This window comes from Bos indicus x Bos taurus, chromosome 1 (assembly GCF_003369695.1).
Source record: "Bos indicus x Bos taurus breed Angus x Brahman F1 hybrid chromosome 1, Bos_hybrid_MaternalHap_v2.0, whole genome shotgun sequence".
Lineage (NCBI taxonomy): Eukaryota > Metazoa > Chordata > Mammalia > Artiodactyla > Bovidae > Bos > Bos indicus x Bos taurus.
In genome coordinates this window covers 53,714,115-53,733,005 of record NC_040076.1, presented here as the reverse complement: position 1 = coordinate 53,733,005, position 18,891 = coordinate 53,714,115, and positions in this window count along the sequence as shown.

Sequence of the window (18,891 nt, the reverse complement as noted above, 5' to 3'; positions counted from 1 at the left end):
AATGTGTTAAGTGTACATGCTTGTGTGCATGTGTATGCACGTGTGTACCTACGTTCTTTTATGTATGCACTCATTACTCAGGCTCCACTGCAAACCAGTGTTTGTCAAGCTTCCTGACAGGAAATGCACCAGACTACTGGTACGCTTTGACTTTTCTTCTTGAGAAATCAAGAATTTAGCAAAGCAGTCAGAACCCCAGAGGAGATACCCTTCTTGCTGAACTCAGAGCCATCCATGTGACCGTTCAGCAGAAATCAATCAGTTTTGTCACCAGTGAGCATCTTGGTTGATGAATTAAAACCTGTATACAATCTCTAGAGAGTGCCTCTAGCTTCCCTATAGGAAGTGGGCAGGGAGAGAGAGGTGGGGGGAAAGAGAGACAAATGCTTGGGGAAGGACTTTCTTATCAGCATCTTTGGCTTTCTCATTAATCTTCCTTTGTGCCCACGATGCCTTTATGCACTGTTATCTTTAAGAGTGTAAACTGAAGGTACTATTGCAGGATGATGGAATTGTTCAAATTTCCTTCTCTTAACCTCCTATGGAAAGTACAAAGACAAATGTTTCTGCTGAAGACTAAGACAAAACCACTTTTGAGTTTCTTTAATTTTCTGTATTTTGATGCTTTGACATTTGAGGTCTTGCTGATCCTTTCAGGACTAGCCAATTCTAAGACATGGTTAACAATGGACCCATTAGGATACCTTTCAAATAGAAACCAATCAATCCAGGGCTCATATTCCTGGTCACCTCCTTTATCAGGTTCTACAACTGGGGACAGCCCCTCTGCCCCAGAACCCACTGAAATTATTTAATCTAGCCAGTCCTAAACCTGCTCACTCTGTCTCTCTCATTTCTCCCCACAGAAACCAGAATAAAGACTGGTGCATGTTAGCCCTGTGTCTCTTGACTGACCCTCGTGCTTTTCCCTGTAATAACCTATGAGTAACAAACTATAATTTCAGTGTCAATAGTCTCCTGGTCTGTTGGCCTTCCCATACATCAATAATAATAAAACAACTAAAACATGGAAAGCATGGTATACTGAGTGGCAAATCTCAAGAGGCCATCCCTGAGGTATAGTTCTTCCATGAGACTTTCCCTGACCTTATCAACTTAAATGAACTTACTCTTCTATGAACAGCCAGCATTATCACCTATGACTCTCATTAGACAGTTAAACATGTTCCTTCCTGATAGTGTATGTCTTTTAAATTTAATGTGTATATCTTGTTCTTCCAACTGAAATATAAATTTCCTCAGAGTATATATAATTCTTAGCATCTTCAACAATAACTGATGATTTAATAAATGAGTGCACAGATGTAACTTGTTAAACTTGATCCTAAACTCACAAAGATCTTACTTTTTTTTGTCCTTTCTGAGCTTTCTTGTTGCAGGTAACTTTATATGATGAGCCCCAGTTACAAAATTGCTAAGTGTTTTCTTCTGACAAATAAATTTATAAGCCTAATAAATACTTAACTATTTCCCTGAACTTATCATCCCATTTGATTGTCTTAAGCATCCATAACTTGCTTGTCATCTGTAGGAAGAGGAAAATGACACTGGGTGCTATTTAGGAGCTCTGTTTTGCATTCAGACAGACCTACTTTAAATACTATTTATACTACTTAAGTTAGTTGTATCTTTGGGCAAGTTCCTTGACTTTTTTGATCCTCAGTTTCTTCACCTGTAAAATAGGGAGAATAATACCTGTCTTTGAGGGATTTTATAAGGATCACATATGTAAAGTTCTTAGCATAGTACTGGCATAATGGGAGATGCCAAATAAGTAGTATGATTCTACATCTTGCTTTGCCTGGGATACTCTGCTTACTCCTATTGTTCTAACACAATTATTAACAGCACCCCCCAACTTTTACCCAGTGTTCCAAGTTTGGACAGTAAATAGTCCTATCAATGAATGTATTTTTAAACTTTTACTATTGACTACTACTACTCAATATATGTGAATGAATACATATTTATGAATGACTATACAATTATATTTGGGCTGTGCTATAATCCTTTCTAGTAAGATCCACCTCATCCCTTTGTCTTCATCGCCAAGAAGCAGAGTATGGTACAGTGGCCGAGAGCACAGCCATAGGAACCAAACAGCCTGGTCTTGAATCCCAGCTGAGCACATTCTAATGTGTAACCTTTGGCAAGCCATTTACTTAGTGTGTGTTGGCTTTCTCATCAGGAAAATGGGAACAATATAAGCAATATTTTTATCATACAGTGTCATGAGTCCAAAAGTCTACACGTATACGTGAAAATGCTTACACCAGTGTCTAGTACATAGCAAGCTCCCTGTGAGCAAGTGTTATGTTGCTGTCTCTATGTCAGTGGCAACTAAGCTGAAATCAGCTGGGTTCTGTTTCCTGTGAATTGCTGCTGGAGCAGAAAGCAGTTCTGATACTGCATTCAGTTCAGCTGGCAAGTCTGGGTGAATGTCTTTGATTATAAAGTCCTTAGATGATAAAGACAGAGGAAATTTGTACAATATCATGTGTGGTTCTTCAGGATAAAAATGTGTTTTGATAATGTTATGAACTGAATTATGCACCCCACAACCACCAAATTTATATTTTGACACTCTAACCCCTGCCAATGTGACTGTAGTAGGAAATAGTACCTTTAAGGAGGTAACTAAAGTAAATGAGGTCATAAAGGTGGGATCCTAATTTGATAGAACTGATGTCCTTATGGAGAGAGACACCAGAGATCTCTATGAGCATGCACAGAGAAGAGCCCCTGAGGTCACAATGAGGACATGACTGCCTGTAAGCTGAGAAGAGGGGTCTTACCAGATACCAACCCTGACAGCACCTCATCTTGGACTTCTAGTTTTCAGAAATGTGAGAAAATAAATGTATGTTATTTAAGCCAGCCAGTCTGTAGTATTTTGTTATTGTTGCCTATGCAAACTAACACAGATGAAAGAGCATGGTCAAGAGATTAAATGCAGAAAGAAAAATTGTGTATAATTTGAGAATTGGCTCGGAGTATTGGAGGAGCCCTCTGTTTAGGGAAGAATTACCAGGTCAGAGTATGCTAAATAAAAAGTTGGTATTTTAAATGTACGAATCTGTTCAAGGATGATACAGAAAGTGAGAACTGTGGTCAAACCAGACAGTGCATGTCCTGTTTAAAGGCACTGAAATTCTAATTTTCTAAAGCCCCCATACGGGTTAAGGGATACATACAATGATAAGGCACTGGGCCTTCGGCCCTGCTCCAGTGAATGTCTTTGGAAGTACAGGTGAGTCGGATTGTCCTCTGGAGAGCCCTGAGGTGGGCTTTTGTGGGTGAATAGAATCTACGCAAGCAAATCAATGAGGAAAGATGGTTCCAGAGAGTTCCAGAGAGGAAGAGTGATACAGAACATCGTACCTACAGAACTGACTGCTAGGTTTATTATGTGACACAGGTAGATCAATTTTTCAGGGTACTTTTAAGATAGTCCATCTTGCTGGAGTAGAAGCACCGTATAAACTAAACTGGAAAATAAGAATGGAAAGGTCTAGATTGTGTTTGGCTACAAATTCTGGAGTAATACCTGTGGACATCAAGTGATTCATTTCAGCAAGTGAAAGCTACCACTAAAACAGTAGTTCCAAATTATAAGATAGAAAGTCCAGAAATAAACCCACGAAACTATTGGTACCTTATTTTTGACAAAGGTGGCAAGAATACACAATGGGGCAAAGACAGCCTCTTCAATAAATGATGTGGGGGAAACTGGACAGCTACATGTAAAAGAATGAAGTTAGAGAACACTTCCTAACACCATACACAAAGATAAACTCAAAATGGATTAAAGACCTAAATGTAAGACCAGAAACTATAAAACTCTTAGAGGAAAACATAGGCAGAACACGCGATGACATAAATCAAAGCAAGATCCTCTATGACCCACCTCCTAGACTAATGGAAATAAAAACAAAAGTAAACAAGGGGGACCTGATTAAACTTAAAAGCTTTTGCACAGCAAAGGAAGCTCTAGCAAGGTGAAAAGACAACCCTTAGAATGGGAGAAAATAATAGCAAATGAAACAACTGACAAAGGATTAATTTCCAAAATATACAAGCAGCTCATACAACTCAATACCAGAAAAACAAACAACCCAATCAAAAAGTGGGAAAAAGACCTAAACAGACATTTCTCCAAAGAAGACATACAGATGACAAACAAACACAAGAAAAGATGCTCAACATCTCTCATTATTAGACAAATGCAAATCAAAACTACAATGAGATATCACCTCACACTGGTCAGAATGGCCATCATCAAAAAGTCTACAAACAATAAATGCTGGAGAGGGTGTGGAGAAGAGGGAACACTCTTGCACTGTTGGTGGGAATGTAAATTGATACAGCCACTATGGAAGATGGTATGGAGATTCTTTAAAAAACTAGGAATAAAACCACCATATGACCCAGCAATCCCACTTCTAGGCATATACCCTGAGGAAACAAAAATTGAAAAAGATACATATCCCATTATTCATTGCAGCACTATTTACAATAGCTAGAACATGGAAGCAACCTAGATGTTCATCGACAGATGAATGGATAAAGAAGCCGTGGTACATATGTGCAATGGAATATTACTCAGCCATAAAAAGGAACACATCTGAGTCAGTTCTAATGAGATGGATGAACCTAGAGCCTATTATACAGAGTGAAATAAGTCAGAAAGAGAAAGAGAAATATTGTATACTAATGCATATATATGAAATCTAGAACAATGGTACTAAAGAATTTATTTGCAGAGAAGCAATGGAGAAACAGACACAAAGAATAGACTTATGGACATGGGGAGAGGAGAGGAGAGTATGAGGTGTATGGAGACAGTAGCATGGAAACTTACATTACCATATGTAAAATAGATAGCCAATGGGAATTTTCTGTATGTCTCAGGAAACCCAAAGAGGGTCTGTGTATCAACCTAGAAGGGTCGGATGGGGAGGAAGATGGGAGGGAGGTTCAAAAGGGAGGAGATATATGTATACCTAAGGCTGATTCATGCTGAGGTTTGACAGAAAACAAAATTTTGTAAAGCAATTATCCTTTAATTAAAAATAAATTTAAAAAAACCAATAGTTCCAAATTAATCTTAAGTACTGGCTAAAATGCTTTGGAGGAAAAAGAAATTGGAATGAGTTCCTGTGACTGCACACATTCAAAAGAGGCTGATTTGCCACTTCAGAATTGGTATATTGCAGGTGAGCAAATTACCTGGGGTCTTGTTAAAATAGAGTCTGATTCAGCAGGTCTGAGATGAGATCTGAGGTTCTACATTTTGAACAAAGTGATGCTGCTGATGCTGCTGGTTCCTAACTATATTGTAAGTTGCAAGGAAATGAATGACCTATAAATTCATTTACAACCTATAGTTCCTTGATTTTACTACTTAGCATGCTGAGAAACAGGCTGGAAATTTGCATTTGATATTAGCTTGAGTCATTCTGCTTGTCCCTCTTCATGAAATTGTGCATTCTGGAATGCCAAGTCAAACCATGCAAAAAAGGATTAAACACAGCTCCTTGCCTTCCAATTACCTCACCACACACTGTGAGTTAACAAGAGCAAGGAGAAAATAAGCACACGATTCTGAAAAGATTGGAGCTAGACTTGAGTTTAGTGATGAAAGATAGGAAAGAAAGAACTGTGGGATTTAACCCTAGATTAGTTTTGTTTTGTTTAAGAATACAGTTTAAAAAAAAAAAAGAATATAGTTTAGCTATGTGGAATCTAAAACAAAAACCAAACATAAAAACAGAGAGCAGAAAAAATGGTTACCAGGGGCTGGAGGATGGGGAAACAGGGAAAGGGTGATAAGCAGGTACGAACTTTTATTATATAGCTATAGGATAAATAAGTTCTAAGCATCTAATGTATAAAGTGATGGCTATAGTTGGTAAAACTGTTTTGCACAATTGGTACTTGCTAAGAGGGTAGAACTTAAATGTTCACACACACAAAACCAAACTGTGTGAAGTGATGGATATGTTTATTAACTGAATGGGGGGATTCTTTCACAATGTATACCTATATCAAATCACCACAATGTACACTTATTTGTTTTATTTTTATTTGGTTGTTCTGGGTCTCCGCAGTGGTGTGAGGGCTCTTGGTTGTGATGCATGAATGTTCTCAAGTTGTGGCTGGCAGGCTTCTCTTGTTGGGGAGCACGGGCTCTAGGGCATGTGCACTCAGAAGTCGTGCCATGTGGGCTCTCTAGTTGTGGCATGCATGTACACTTTAAAAATCATGCAGTTTGTATGTCAGTTATACCTCAATAAAGCTGAAATTTAAAAATAAATCATTTAGTATTACCAGTCAATATGAAAATTAATCCCACTGTTCAGTTCAGTTCAGTTCAGTCACTCAGTCACGTCCTACTCTTTGCGACCCCATGGACTGCAGCACACCAGGACTCCCTGTTCATCACCAGCTCCCGGAGTCTACTCAAACTTATGTCCACTGAGTCAGTGATGCCATCCGACCATTTCATGCTCTGCCATTCCCTTCCCCTCCCACCTTCAATCTTTCCTAGCATCAGGGTCTTTTCAAATGAGACAGTTCTTCACATCAGGTGGCTAAAGTATTAGAGTTTCATTTTTTTTTTTATTCAATTTTAATTTAAAAAAAATTATACATGTGTTCCCCATCCTGAACCCTCCTCCCTCCTCCCTCCCCATACCAAAAAAAATAAATAAATAAAGTATTAGAGTTTCAGCTTCAGCACCAGTCCTTCCAATGAATATTTAGGACTGATCTCCCTTAGGATGGACTGATTGGATCTCCTTGCAGTCCAAGGGACCCTCAAGAGTCTTCTCCAACACCACAGTTCAAAAGCATCAATTTTTCAGCACTCAGCTTTCTTTATAGTCCAACTCTCACATCTATACATGACTACTGGAAAAACCATAGCCTTGACTAGATGGACCTTTTTTGGCAAAGTAATATCTCTGCTTTTTGATATGCTGTATAGGTTGGTCATAACTTTTCTTTCAAGGAGCAAGCATCTTTTAATTTCATGGCTGCAATCTCCATCTGCAGTGATTTTGGAGCCCAAAAATATAAAGTCAGCCCCTGTTTCCACTGTTTCTCTATCTATTTGCCATGAAGTGATGGGACCAGATGCCATGATCTTAGTTTTCTGAATTTTGAGACTGCATCATCATATAATTCCCATGAAACTACATGTGAAAAAAATTTTTTCTCAAATCATTTTTCCCTAATGGTTCCTTTTAGACCTTGAGATCATATACAAAATATTTAATTTGCAGTATGTTAAAAATATTTAAGAGTCACAAACTTTTTAAAAAATAATTTTATATATTTTTGGCTGTGCTTGTTCTTCATCACTTCTTGGACTTTTCTTTAGTTGTGATGAGTGGGGACTACTCTCCAGTTGCAATGCACTGGCTTCTCATTGCTGTGACTTCTCTTGTGGAGCTCTAGGGTATGAAGGCTTCAGCAGTTGTGACACGTGGGCTCGGTAGTTGTGGCTCCTGGGCTCTAGAGCACGACTCAATGACTCCTAGCATTGGCAGACAGATTCTTTACCACTGAGCCACCTGGGAGGCCCCATATTTATACCATGGAAATCAGCAAACACTACCCAGAAATGTTTTTCTTCCTGGTGAACCAGTGTAGCAGTGTATCTTGACAAAATATAAGTGTGTGTTCTAGTAGCTGGACTAGACAATTTATCCTAGGAAGGGGAAATTGAGAGGAGGATTGGGGGCATGGAACCCTCCATCACCCTGTTTGTTGAGAAATTTTAGAGGCATTGTTCTCCCTCTAGTTTTCACAGTATGTATTAAGTACATGCCCATGACTCCTTAATTTGTGAAACACAAAGATCCTGACCTTCATATCATTCAGTCTGGTGCCAAACATAGTATTTTGATTTTTTCAGACCTTGGCTCAATTCCAAAATGCTTCTGGTAGAATGAGAATGAGCAACCCCATTAGGAAGAGAATGAGCAAAAAAAGGAGTCTAAACACTGAAAATAATTTTGTATTACTTTAAACTTTAACATCTGCTATGCCTAAGGCAACATAAGATTTCCATTAAAAATTACTGTTATATTTACTCCAGTCATATAGAAGGCTCCCAACAAACTTCACATCATGATTTTCATCACCACCATCAACACATCAGCAGCAGCAATAGCAATCTCATTTATTGAGCAGTTACACTAAGCCAGGCCCTAGTGATTTGATCATTGTTTTATTAAGTGGTTACCATGTGCCATGCTTATGCTAAATTAGTGGCTGTTGGTTTTCTTGGTCTCCCGACCCCCTCACACTCTTAGAAATTGTTTTAGGCCTCAAAGAAACTTTGATTATGTGAGGTATAGCCATTGATATTTACTATATTAGAAAGTTAAACTGGAATATTTAAAATTTGTATTTATTTATTCTCTTACCAATAATAATATAAATCCATTATATATTAACATAAAACATGTTTTTATGTGAACAACTATTTTTACAAGGGAAAAAATGTTAGTGAGAAGAGTTTATTGTTTTGTAATTTTGCAAATCTCTTCAGTAAAAGGCAGCTGGATTTTCTCATATCTGCTTCTGCATTCTATCTATTACAATATCTCTCACCATGTAGACTCTGGAAAATTCAATTCTGCACTCATTTGAGAATGAGAGTTAAAAAGGCAAATAATGTCTTAGTATTTTTGTTTCCATCTAACCCTCTCTTCCCCTCTCCCCATGTCCATAAGTCTATGTCTTCGTGTTTTTAATAAAATAGTTTTGACCTCAGGACTGCCCCCTTCCCGAGTCCTTAGATCATACTTTAAAAACTTCTGGAACTGTAAGAATGGAGTCAAACCTCTCCTACCCTCACAGAACTTATATTGCAAGGCTACGTCTCTTATACGCCTGTTTAAGCTCATAACAAGCTCATCCCTATGAAACGTCTGCTTTATTGCTTCCATGTTTCACCCGAGAAAACTGAGGACCAGAGAAGAGGTACTACTGGCAGGACTCCAAATGGCAGACCTCATACCCCATCTAGAGCTGATACTCGTATCTACTACACAACCTGCTTCCTAAAGCATGACACAGAGTGAAGTTCTTACCCACTTTTCAAAAGTTTCACCTAGGTAGGAAAGTTTAATCATCTTTTGAAGAGATCCTTTATGAAACAGCTTCCACTCCAGTGTATTCTATTACAACTGAAAATGATATCCCAAGGCAGGCCTTTCTTTTTTGGAAAGATAGCAAGTGCCCAAGATGGCTGATATACTCTGAGAAGAATATGGAAGTGACAGAGAAGAATCTGTCTGGAAGACCTACCAAGAAACTGCAGTCTTTGAACTGAGCCCAGATGTACTGAGAGTAAAAAAAAGAAAGGTTGGTTTGTTCTTTCCAGCCAGTCAGAAGAGTGAGCTGCCGTGATCCACAGGATTCTCTGCTTCCCCCAAAATTCATTCCTGCTGCAGACATATGGTGGCACAGGCCCATAGCTTTTCTCTACTCAGATCAGACAGTATATCTGGGTGCAACCTAGCATTGTACTTATGAGTCATTGTCAGATACCCAGGGATAAACAGAAATAACATGTAACGTCATCATCATTTATTGAAAAAACTCCTAAAGAGTTTTATAAATGAAACTCTAAAAATCTCTACTTTATACTAGCTCAGTAGTATGCATATGAGCTTCTTAGGTATAACTACTATACTGCTAACTGCTAAGTCACTTCAGTCGTGTCCGACTCTGTGCAACCCCACAGACGGCAGCCCAATAGGCTCCCCCGTCCCTGGGATTCTCCAGGCAAGAATACTGAACACATGTATACCTGTGGCGGATTCATTTTGATATTTGGCAAAACTAATACAATTATGTAAAGTTTAAAAATAAAATAAAATTAATTAAAAAAATAAATACATAAAGAATTACAAGGTCTGGAAAGAAGTCCAAAGATGACCTGGCTTTTCTTCAACATTCAGATAGTGCAGTAGAAAGAGTAAAATCTTTGGAGTCCTAGAGATGAAGGTTTAACTGCAGGATTTTCCAGTGACTATGTGTATGGTTAAGTAAGTGAGTTTCTAAGCTCCAATTTTTCCATCTGCAAATTGCAGAGGACAAAGTCATCCTCATAGGAACATTGTGAGTCTTGAATGAGACACTAAGGAAAAGGCATGGTCCAGTTCTTTGCATTCAAAGACAGATGTTAGAAAGATGTTACTTCCCTTTTTCCTAAGTACAGTGATCATGTAATTTATCATCCCAAATGAAGCACTTTTGGGAACAAAGACAGGCTCAGTTAATAATTATAACTGAATAACTGACATAAACTGGGACTATCCCAGGCAAATCAGATGCATGATCACTCTTCCTCCAAGTAAAATCTTCTGGAAGGTAGGTGTGCTTGTTGGCACTTAAATAGTTTATAAGATGTCAGTATAGTGCTTTTTTCTTCTTCATTAATAAGCTTTATTTTAGTATAGTTTTAGATTTACAGAAAATTGAGGAGAAGTATATAGAGTTTCCATGTACTGCACCCCTACACATACTGGCATTAGTATGGTGCAATTGTGCGGTAGTTTGAGCATTCTTTGGCATTGCCTTTCTTTGGGATTGGAATGAAAACTGAACTTTTTCATTGGTTGCACTCATCTCACACTCTAGTAAAGTAATGCTCAAAATTCTCCAAGCCAGGCTTCAGCAATACATGAACCGTGAACTTCCAGATGTTCAAGCTGGTTTTAGAAAAGGCAGAGGAACCAGAGATCAAATTGCCAGCATCCGCTGGATCATGGAAAAAGCAAGAGAGTTCCAGAAAAACTATTTCTGCTTTATCGACTATGCCAAAGCCTTTGACTGTGTGGATCACAATAAACTGTGGAAAATTCTTCAAGAGATGGGAATACCAGACCACCTGATCTGCCTCTTGAGAAATTTGTATGCAGGTCAGGAAGCAACAGTTAGAACTGAACATGGAACAACAGACTGGTTCCAAATAGGAAAAGGAGTACATCAAGGCTGTATATTGTCACCGTGTTTATTTAACTTCTATGCAGAGTACATCATGAGAAACACTGGACTGGAAGAAACACAAGCTGGCATCAAGATTGCTGGGAGAAATATCAATAACTTCAGATATGCAGATGACACCACCCTTATGGCAGAAAGTGAAGAGGAATTAAAAAGCCTCTTGATGAAAGTGAAAGAGGAGAGGGAAAAAGTTGGCTTAAAGCTCAACATTCAGAAAACGAAGATCATGGCATCCGGTCCCACCACTTCATGGGAAATAGATGGGGAAACAGTGGAAACAGTGTCAGACTTTATTTTTTCTGGGCTGCAAAATCACTACAGATGGTGACTGTAGCCATGAAATTAAAAGACGCTTATTCCTTGAAAGGAAAGTTATGACCAACCTAGATAGCATATTCAAAAGCAGAGACATTACTTCGCCAACAAAGGTTCGTCTAGTCAAGGCTATGGTTTTTCCTGTGGTCATGTATGGATGTGAGAGTTGGACTGTGAAGAAGGCTGAGCACCAAAGAATTGATGCTTTTGAACTCTGGTGTTGGAGAAGACTCCTGAGAGTCTCTTGGACTGCAAGGAGATCCAACCAGTCCATTCTGAAGGAGATCAGCCCTGGGATTTCTTTGGAAGGAATGATACTAAAGCTGAAACTCCAGTACTTTGGCCACCTGATGCGAAGAGTTGACTCATTGGAAAAGACTCTGATGCTGGGGAGGATTCGGGGCAGGAGGAGAAGGGGACGACAGAGGATGAGATGGCTGGATGGCATCACTGACTCAATGGACGTGAGTCTCAGTGAACTCCGAGAGTTGGTGATGGACAGGGAGGCCTGGGTTGCTGCGATTCATGGGGTCCCAAAGAATCGGACACGACTGAGCAACCGATCTGATCTGATCTGATTAATTAAAGTACATGGTTTACACTAAAGTTTAATCTATAGTGAGTATTCTATGAGTTTTGACAGTGTCGTGAATCTACCATCACTCTCACATACCGGATTGTTTCACCTTCTAAAAATCCCCTGTACTTTACCCATTTATCCCTCCCTGTTTATCACGCCAATCCTTTGGCAACCATCAATCTATTTATTCTCACTAGTTTTGCATTTTCTGAAAGATGGTATAGTTGAGTCATACAATATGTACTGTTTTCACACTGGCTTCTTTAACTTAGTTGTATCCCTGTAAGGTTTCTCCATGTCTTTTCATGGCTAGACAGCTTATATCTTTTTATTGCTAAATAATATTGCACTGTACGGATGTACCACAGTTTATTTATTCACCTGTTGAAGGTTATCTTGGTTGCTTCCTATTTGGGGCCATTATGAATAATGATGCTATAAATGTTTATATGCAGGCTTTTGTGTGAATTTAAGTTCCCAACCTAATTGGTAAATGCCTAGGAATGTGATTACTGGATCCTATGCTAAGACTGCGTGTAAGCTTTGTAAGAAACTGTCCAACTTTCTTCAAAGTGGTTGTACCATTTTGTATTACCAGCAATGAATGACTTTCCATTGCTCTGCATTATTGCCACATTAGATATGGGCAGTTTTGAAATTCTTTTTGTTTCTCTCGACTCATCAGTAATTCATGTAGGCCTCCATATATAAACAGAATTTCCTTAATTATGTAAGTTATTTTGTGCATATGTTAAAGTAATTGAATCATTTTTTCCAATTTTGGTCCCCTAAAATGCATCAAATATGGTTAATCTAAAGAGACAGTCTTAACCATCAACAATAAGGAAGAAGGTCATGATTATTTTGGGTCAGATAAAGAATTTACATAAAAGCATTTTCTATTAAACTATTATTTAAAAATTTTTTTTAAGTGGAAAGTAATATAATCTATGACTATTAATATTTAAATTGCCTTGTATTCAAAAGCAATCAGTGAAGAAATGAGAGACAAAATGAGAGGTGAGGGAAGCATTTTGCAATTTAGCAAATACCATGGGTTTTTTGACTATTTACTTATTTGATGTCTGTTTTGCTTTTTCTCCTGACCTCATGAACCTATGAGATTTTCCTCATGTCATCAACCTTTTCTGAAGGCTTCATTACCCATGTCACCCACATTTGAAACTTGGGAGTCATCCTTGGCTCCTTCCTGCTTCTCACCACTTAGTTGTAAGCCATCATCACTTAGCAGTGTTTTGTTTTGTTTCTACCATTGTACACTTGGAGCAAATGAGAAAAAGACAGCTGGACTACCACACCACGTGTAACTTTACATGACACTGATAGACTGGAACATACAAAACTGCATCTTTAAAGGTTTTTAAAAAATTATTATAGCAGTTAGTGTTTACATAACCTATCTTCTTTAAGATTTCAAGAAAATATTAAGAAGGCAGTCCAGTATGCTTTCGAAATCTTTCACAGTTGCTAAGGGAAAGAAGAAAATTATCTCCAATGGTCAATTATTATAATATGCCTTACTTGGTGGAATAAAGAGATTTCCTACTAACACTTTTGCATTCTTTCATTTATCAGATTAATCAGCTAAAACCTTGGAAGAAAGGACAAAACTCACTTCTCAGCCTCCCATTTGGCCCTCCTGCAAATAATCTCCTTTGACAATGACACCAGTGGCAGTGTCTTCCTGAATGCAGAGCTAATCAAGTTAGCCTCCATATAAAACCCTTCAATGGCTCTCATTACACGCAAGATGAAATCTGAAAAGTTTCTGGTGATTTGTCGATGACTCATTTTTTTCCAGCCTCTCTCATCCTTGGCCAGTTCTCCAAGAGCACTGTTGTCTTTCTGCAGTGACTCTGCAGTAACTCTGCTGTCTCTTGCACAGGTCAGAAAGTCCAACCCCTGATTTTCACCTCCTAATCTCCTTACAATATCTTCAAGACTTAATCTAGGGAGCATTTTTCTCTAAAACTTACCTCAATTACCAAAGCTGAATTTATTCATTTAAAAATAATTCATTCAGTGCCTCTGTTATGCTGCTTTGGGGTTGGGGTTGGTGCTGTCACCAGGTAGATCAAATTCTTTTCTCAGTATTACAGAATAGTGTCAGGGAAATGGGTGGAAGGATTTTCATATGATAAAGAAACATATAAAAATGAATAAATTTAAGTAAATAAATAATTAAGAGGATTTCATATGGTGCTACAAAAAATATTTTAAAAAGGCAAGGGATTAAGAGAAAGTAAAGTGTAGTACTGTGGTAGGCAGAACTATGAGACACTAAGATGTTCCCATGGTAATCCTTGAGATCTGTGAGTATATTATCTTCCATGGCAAAAGGGATGTTGCAGGTGTGTTAAGATTAAGAACCTTGATATGGGGAGATTATACTGGCTGGCTTAAAACTCATCATTCAAAAAACTAAGATTATGGCATTTGGTCCCATCACTTCATGGCAAATAGATGGGAAAACAATGGAAACAGTGACAGACTTTATTTTCTTGGGCTCCAAAATCACTGCAGATAGTGACTGCAGCCATGAAATTAAAAGATGCTTCCTCCTTGGAAGAAAAGGTATGACCAACCTAGACAGCATATTAAAAAGCAGAAACATTACTTTGCCAACAAAGGTTCATCTAGTCAAAGCTGTGGTTTTTCCAGTGGTCATGTATGCATGTGAGATTTGGAACATAAAGAAAGCTGAATGCTGAAGAATTGATGCTTCTGAACTGTGGTGTTGGAGAAGACTCTTGAGAGTCCCTTGGACTGCAAGATCAAACCAGTCAATCCTAAAGGAAATCAGTCCTGAGTATTCATTGGAAGGACTGATGCTGAAGCTCCAATACTTTGGCCACCTGATGCAAAGAACTGACTCCTTAGAAAAGACTCTGATGCTAGGAAAGATTGAAGGCAGGAGGAGAAGGGGACGATAGGGAATGAGTTGGTTGGATGGCATCACTGACTCAATGGATTTGAGTTTGAGCAAGCTCCAGGAGATGGTGAAGGACAGGGAAGTCTGGCATGCTGCAGTCCATGGGGTCACAAAGAGTCAGACATGACTGAGTAACTGAACAGCATCAACGACAATGCTGGGTTAGTCAGGTGGGTTGAATCTAATCACAAGTCCTTACAAAAGGAGAACCTTTCCTAGCTCTGGTCAGACAGAGGGAGAGAGAGAAGTGATGGCGGGGGCGGGGGTGGGTGGGTAGGAAAGAGAGAGAAGTGATGGGGGACAGGAAGAGAGAGAGAAAGAGAAAGAGGGAAAGAGAATGAATGGTGATAGCTAAAGGGGCAAAAGATGCAACATTGCTGGTTTTGACGATGGAGGAAAGAGACTATGAACCAAAGATTTCCTGAATCTGGGAAAGACAAGGCAACAGATTCTCTGTGATTGTGAAAGAAACACAACCCTGCTGACATTTGATTCCTGTGAGATGGGTGTTGGACTTCTGACCTGCTGAGCTGTAAGGTTATAAATTCATATTGTTGAATCCTCTCTGTTTATGGTAATTTGTGACAATGGCAGGAGTAAAATAATGCAGTAAGCTACTTAACACCCATTGGCCTGGGATGCTTTCACTGAGGAGGAACACTTGAACTGAGATCTAAGTGGGAAGAAGAAATCAACATTGTGAACCTCCTGGGAAGAAGAGTTCAGGTAGGGGGAAATGTAAGTCCCTGAGGATGGGGCAGACTTGGCATGTTTTAAGTCATGGTGAAAGCCAATGTGACTGGAACATGTCATGGGAGGGAGCCCAGGATGAGGTCTGAGCTAAAGGCAGGTGCAGGCCAACAGATGCCTTTTGCCGCTGTAACTTCCAATGTGGTACTTTCATTAGCATAATGGACACACAAGGAAACCCCCTCACTACACTTGAGGCCCTCAAGATCCTTTAGAGCGGGGACTGCTCCCATTCATCTTTGACCCTCAGCACAAAGTATCGTGGTGGCTCAAACATGAAGTGAAGTTGCTCAGTCATGTCCAACTCTTTGCAACCCCATGGACTGTAGCCCACCAGGCTTATCTGTCCTTGGAATTTTCCAGGCAGGAGTCCTGGAGTGGGCTCAAACATAACAAGTCACAAATTTATGACTGTGGGGTCAGTGTTTGAGATTCTTCAGAAAAACAGAGCATTAGTAAGATTCATCTCTGTTGTTTTGGAAATATCCACACTTGGGAGCTCCCTAAGTTTAATTTCTTCCTGCTAGTCATCATTTGGGTAACCATTTTATGGTACATTAAGGGAAAATGATTTGTGCTGGTATGTGAACTAAAAAGCAGAAATTCAGGTAATAAAACAAAATTGTTGACTGGGGCCCCTAGGGGACGTTTCTTCAACACTGTTATCATAATCAGGTATATTTCTATCTTAAAAAAGGTACCCTTGTGTGCTTATAAGATGAAGAATTTTCCTTATAGTTAAACCTGTTTTGGAAACCAAAGTGGAGATATGTGCATTCGAATATTGCAAGCATGTATTTGTAGAGCCTATTATGTGCCAGAAGCTTATCTCCTGCAAGCCCCACTCCACCCCACTGAAGTCCGGGCACTTATCATTGCTGTTTCACAATGGCAAACTTAGCCACAGTGGGGCCAAGTAATGCAACCAAGGAGAAAATGCTAGGAAGGGAACTACGGCCTAGGCCTCTGGCTCCAGAAACTGCATTCTTCAGTGTGTGTGTGTGTGTGTGTGTGTGTGTGTGTGTGTGTGTGTTAGTCGCTCACTTGTGTCTGACCCTTTGCAACCTCATGGACTGTAGCCCACCAGGCTCCTCTGTCCATGGAATTCTCTACGCAAGAATATTGGAGTGGGAAGTCATTCACTTCTCCAAGGGATCTTCCCGACCCAGGGATTGAACCCAGGTCTCCTGCATTGCAGGAAATTTCTTTACTATCTGAGCCACCAGGGAAGCCCACATTCTTCAATACCAGACTGCATCCTCCTCATCCTCCAACAAAGGGGCAGAACCAGGATTTAAACTTTAGGCCTCTCAAGAAAAATGTCAGAGAGTCTGTGTATGGTAAACTTAAAGATTTTTAAAATTTCAGTGATAACACAAGTCATTTTTTTTCTCTGTAGTTATTGCCTGGATTAAAGATCATCAAGGAATTTCTTTTAAAAATGTACTTTTGATGGAGTAAAAGAGGGTAGAGCTAAGAAGACACACCTTTCCTGAAATTGTCTGTTAAAAAAACATTATGATCAGAAGGAGAAAATGCAGCTGCTTTTGTCACTGTGATGGATGATATAAAATATTTTGAATTTATTTTATTTTTACATATGAACTGCCATCTAAGACAGTTCCAATTTGTGATGTAATCTCCAGACATTTATTTTTTGTCTCTAATTTGAAGGAGTCTGGCAGTATCTTTGCTTCAGATGGGTAGTGTATATGTTTAACCAGTCAATGTTAAATTACTTTAAATAAAATTCATTCAGGCTGCCTCTATCATTGAAGATAATAGTGTGATATATATATATATATATATATATATATTTTCTGCTGGTTCTGTTGCTTAAGATGTTTTAGATCGATTTGAAGAAAATAAATGGAATAAGTAAAATCAACACATGAAAATAAATAACTTCATTTTTAATTTGTTCTATATGTACAGTACTCCCATCCATTAGTTAGTCTATTTAAATTGTAATGAATTGGCACAGGAGGATGGATGTCTTTTGAGATTGGATCTGCTGTGTAGATGAAACTAAAGGCCAGAAATGAAAAAAAAATATTATTGAGTTCTTAGTTCTTTTATTGATTCACTGGACAGCATGTGGATAAATTATACTGCATCTTATTAGTTTGTCTGACCACTGATATAAGAATGTGCCTTAATCCGTTTGTGCTGCTATAACAGAATATCATAAAGAACAGAGATTTATTTCCCGTAATTCTGGAGGCTGGGAAGTTCAAAATCAAGATGCCAGTAGCTTTGGTGTCTGGTGAGGGCCTGCCTCCTGGTTCCTAGATGTGTCCTCTAGGAATATCTTCTTGCTATGTCCTCACATGGCAGAAAGGGCAAAGGAGCTCTCTAGGGTCTTTTTTATAAAGGCACTAATCCCATTCATGAAAGTTCCACTCTCTGACCTAATCACCCCAAAGTTCCTCCTTCCAAACCCATTACACTGGAGATTAGAGTGCAATATATGTATTTTGGGGGAGTTACAAACATTTTGTCTATAGTAAAGGGTAGCAGGAAAATCTTGTGTATACCACTTACCTCCTTGATAAGCATCTTCCTAGATAGTACCAATTTACTCATCAAATTCTCACTGCATGGACATCACCATCCTGGATATTGGTGGAATTACAAATATAAATCTCTTGTAAATCTTGATCTTAAAAAGCTTATACTACAATAGTGTAATAGTATAAATTTATACTATAATAGTATAAGTATATACTGTAAGTATAAAATACAGTATCATAGAAAAGCTGTTCTTATAGAGATGGCATAAACATACTATTTTTATACGTGCTTTAAAACCTGAATCTAATGCTATCTCCTCAGTGAACATTTGCTTGATTCCCCTAGGCTGAGTAAGCTCTCTGTCCTTTGTGTACATATGGTTTTTCATTTGAGCTTACGTTGGGGCTTCTGTAGGAGAAGGCAATGGCACCCCACTCCAGTACTCTTGCCTGGAAAATCCCATGGACAGAGGAGCCTGGAAGGCTGCAGTCCATGGGGTCACTAAGAGTCAGACATGACTGAGTGACTTCACTTTCACTTTTCACTTTCATGCGAAGGAAATAGCAACCCACTCCAGTGTTCTTGTCTGGAGAATCCCAGGGATGGGGAAGCCTGGTGGGCTGCCGGCTATGGGGTTGCACAGAGTCGGACACGACTGAAGTGACTTAGCCTCATGGGGCTTCTGTATGAGGCTTCCCAGGTGGCTCCGTGGTAAAGAATCTGCCTGCCAATG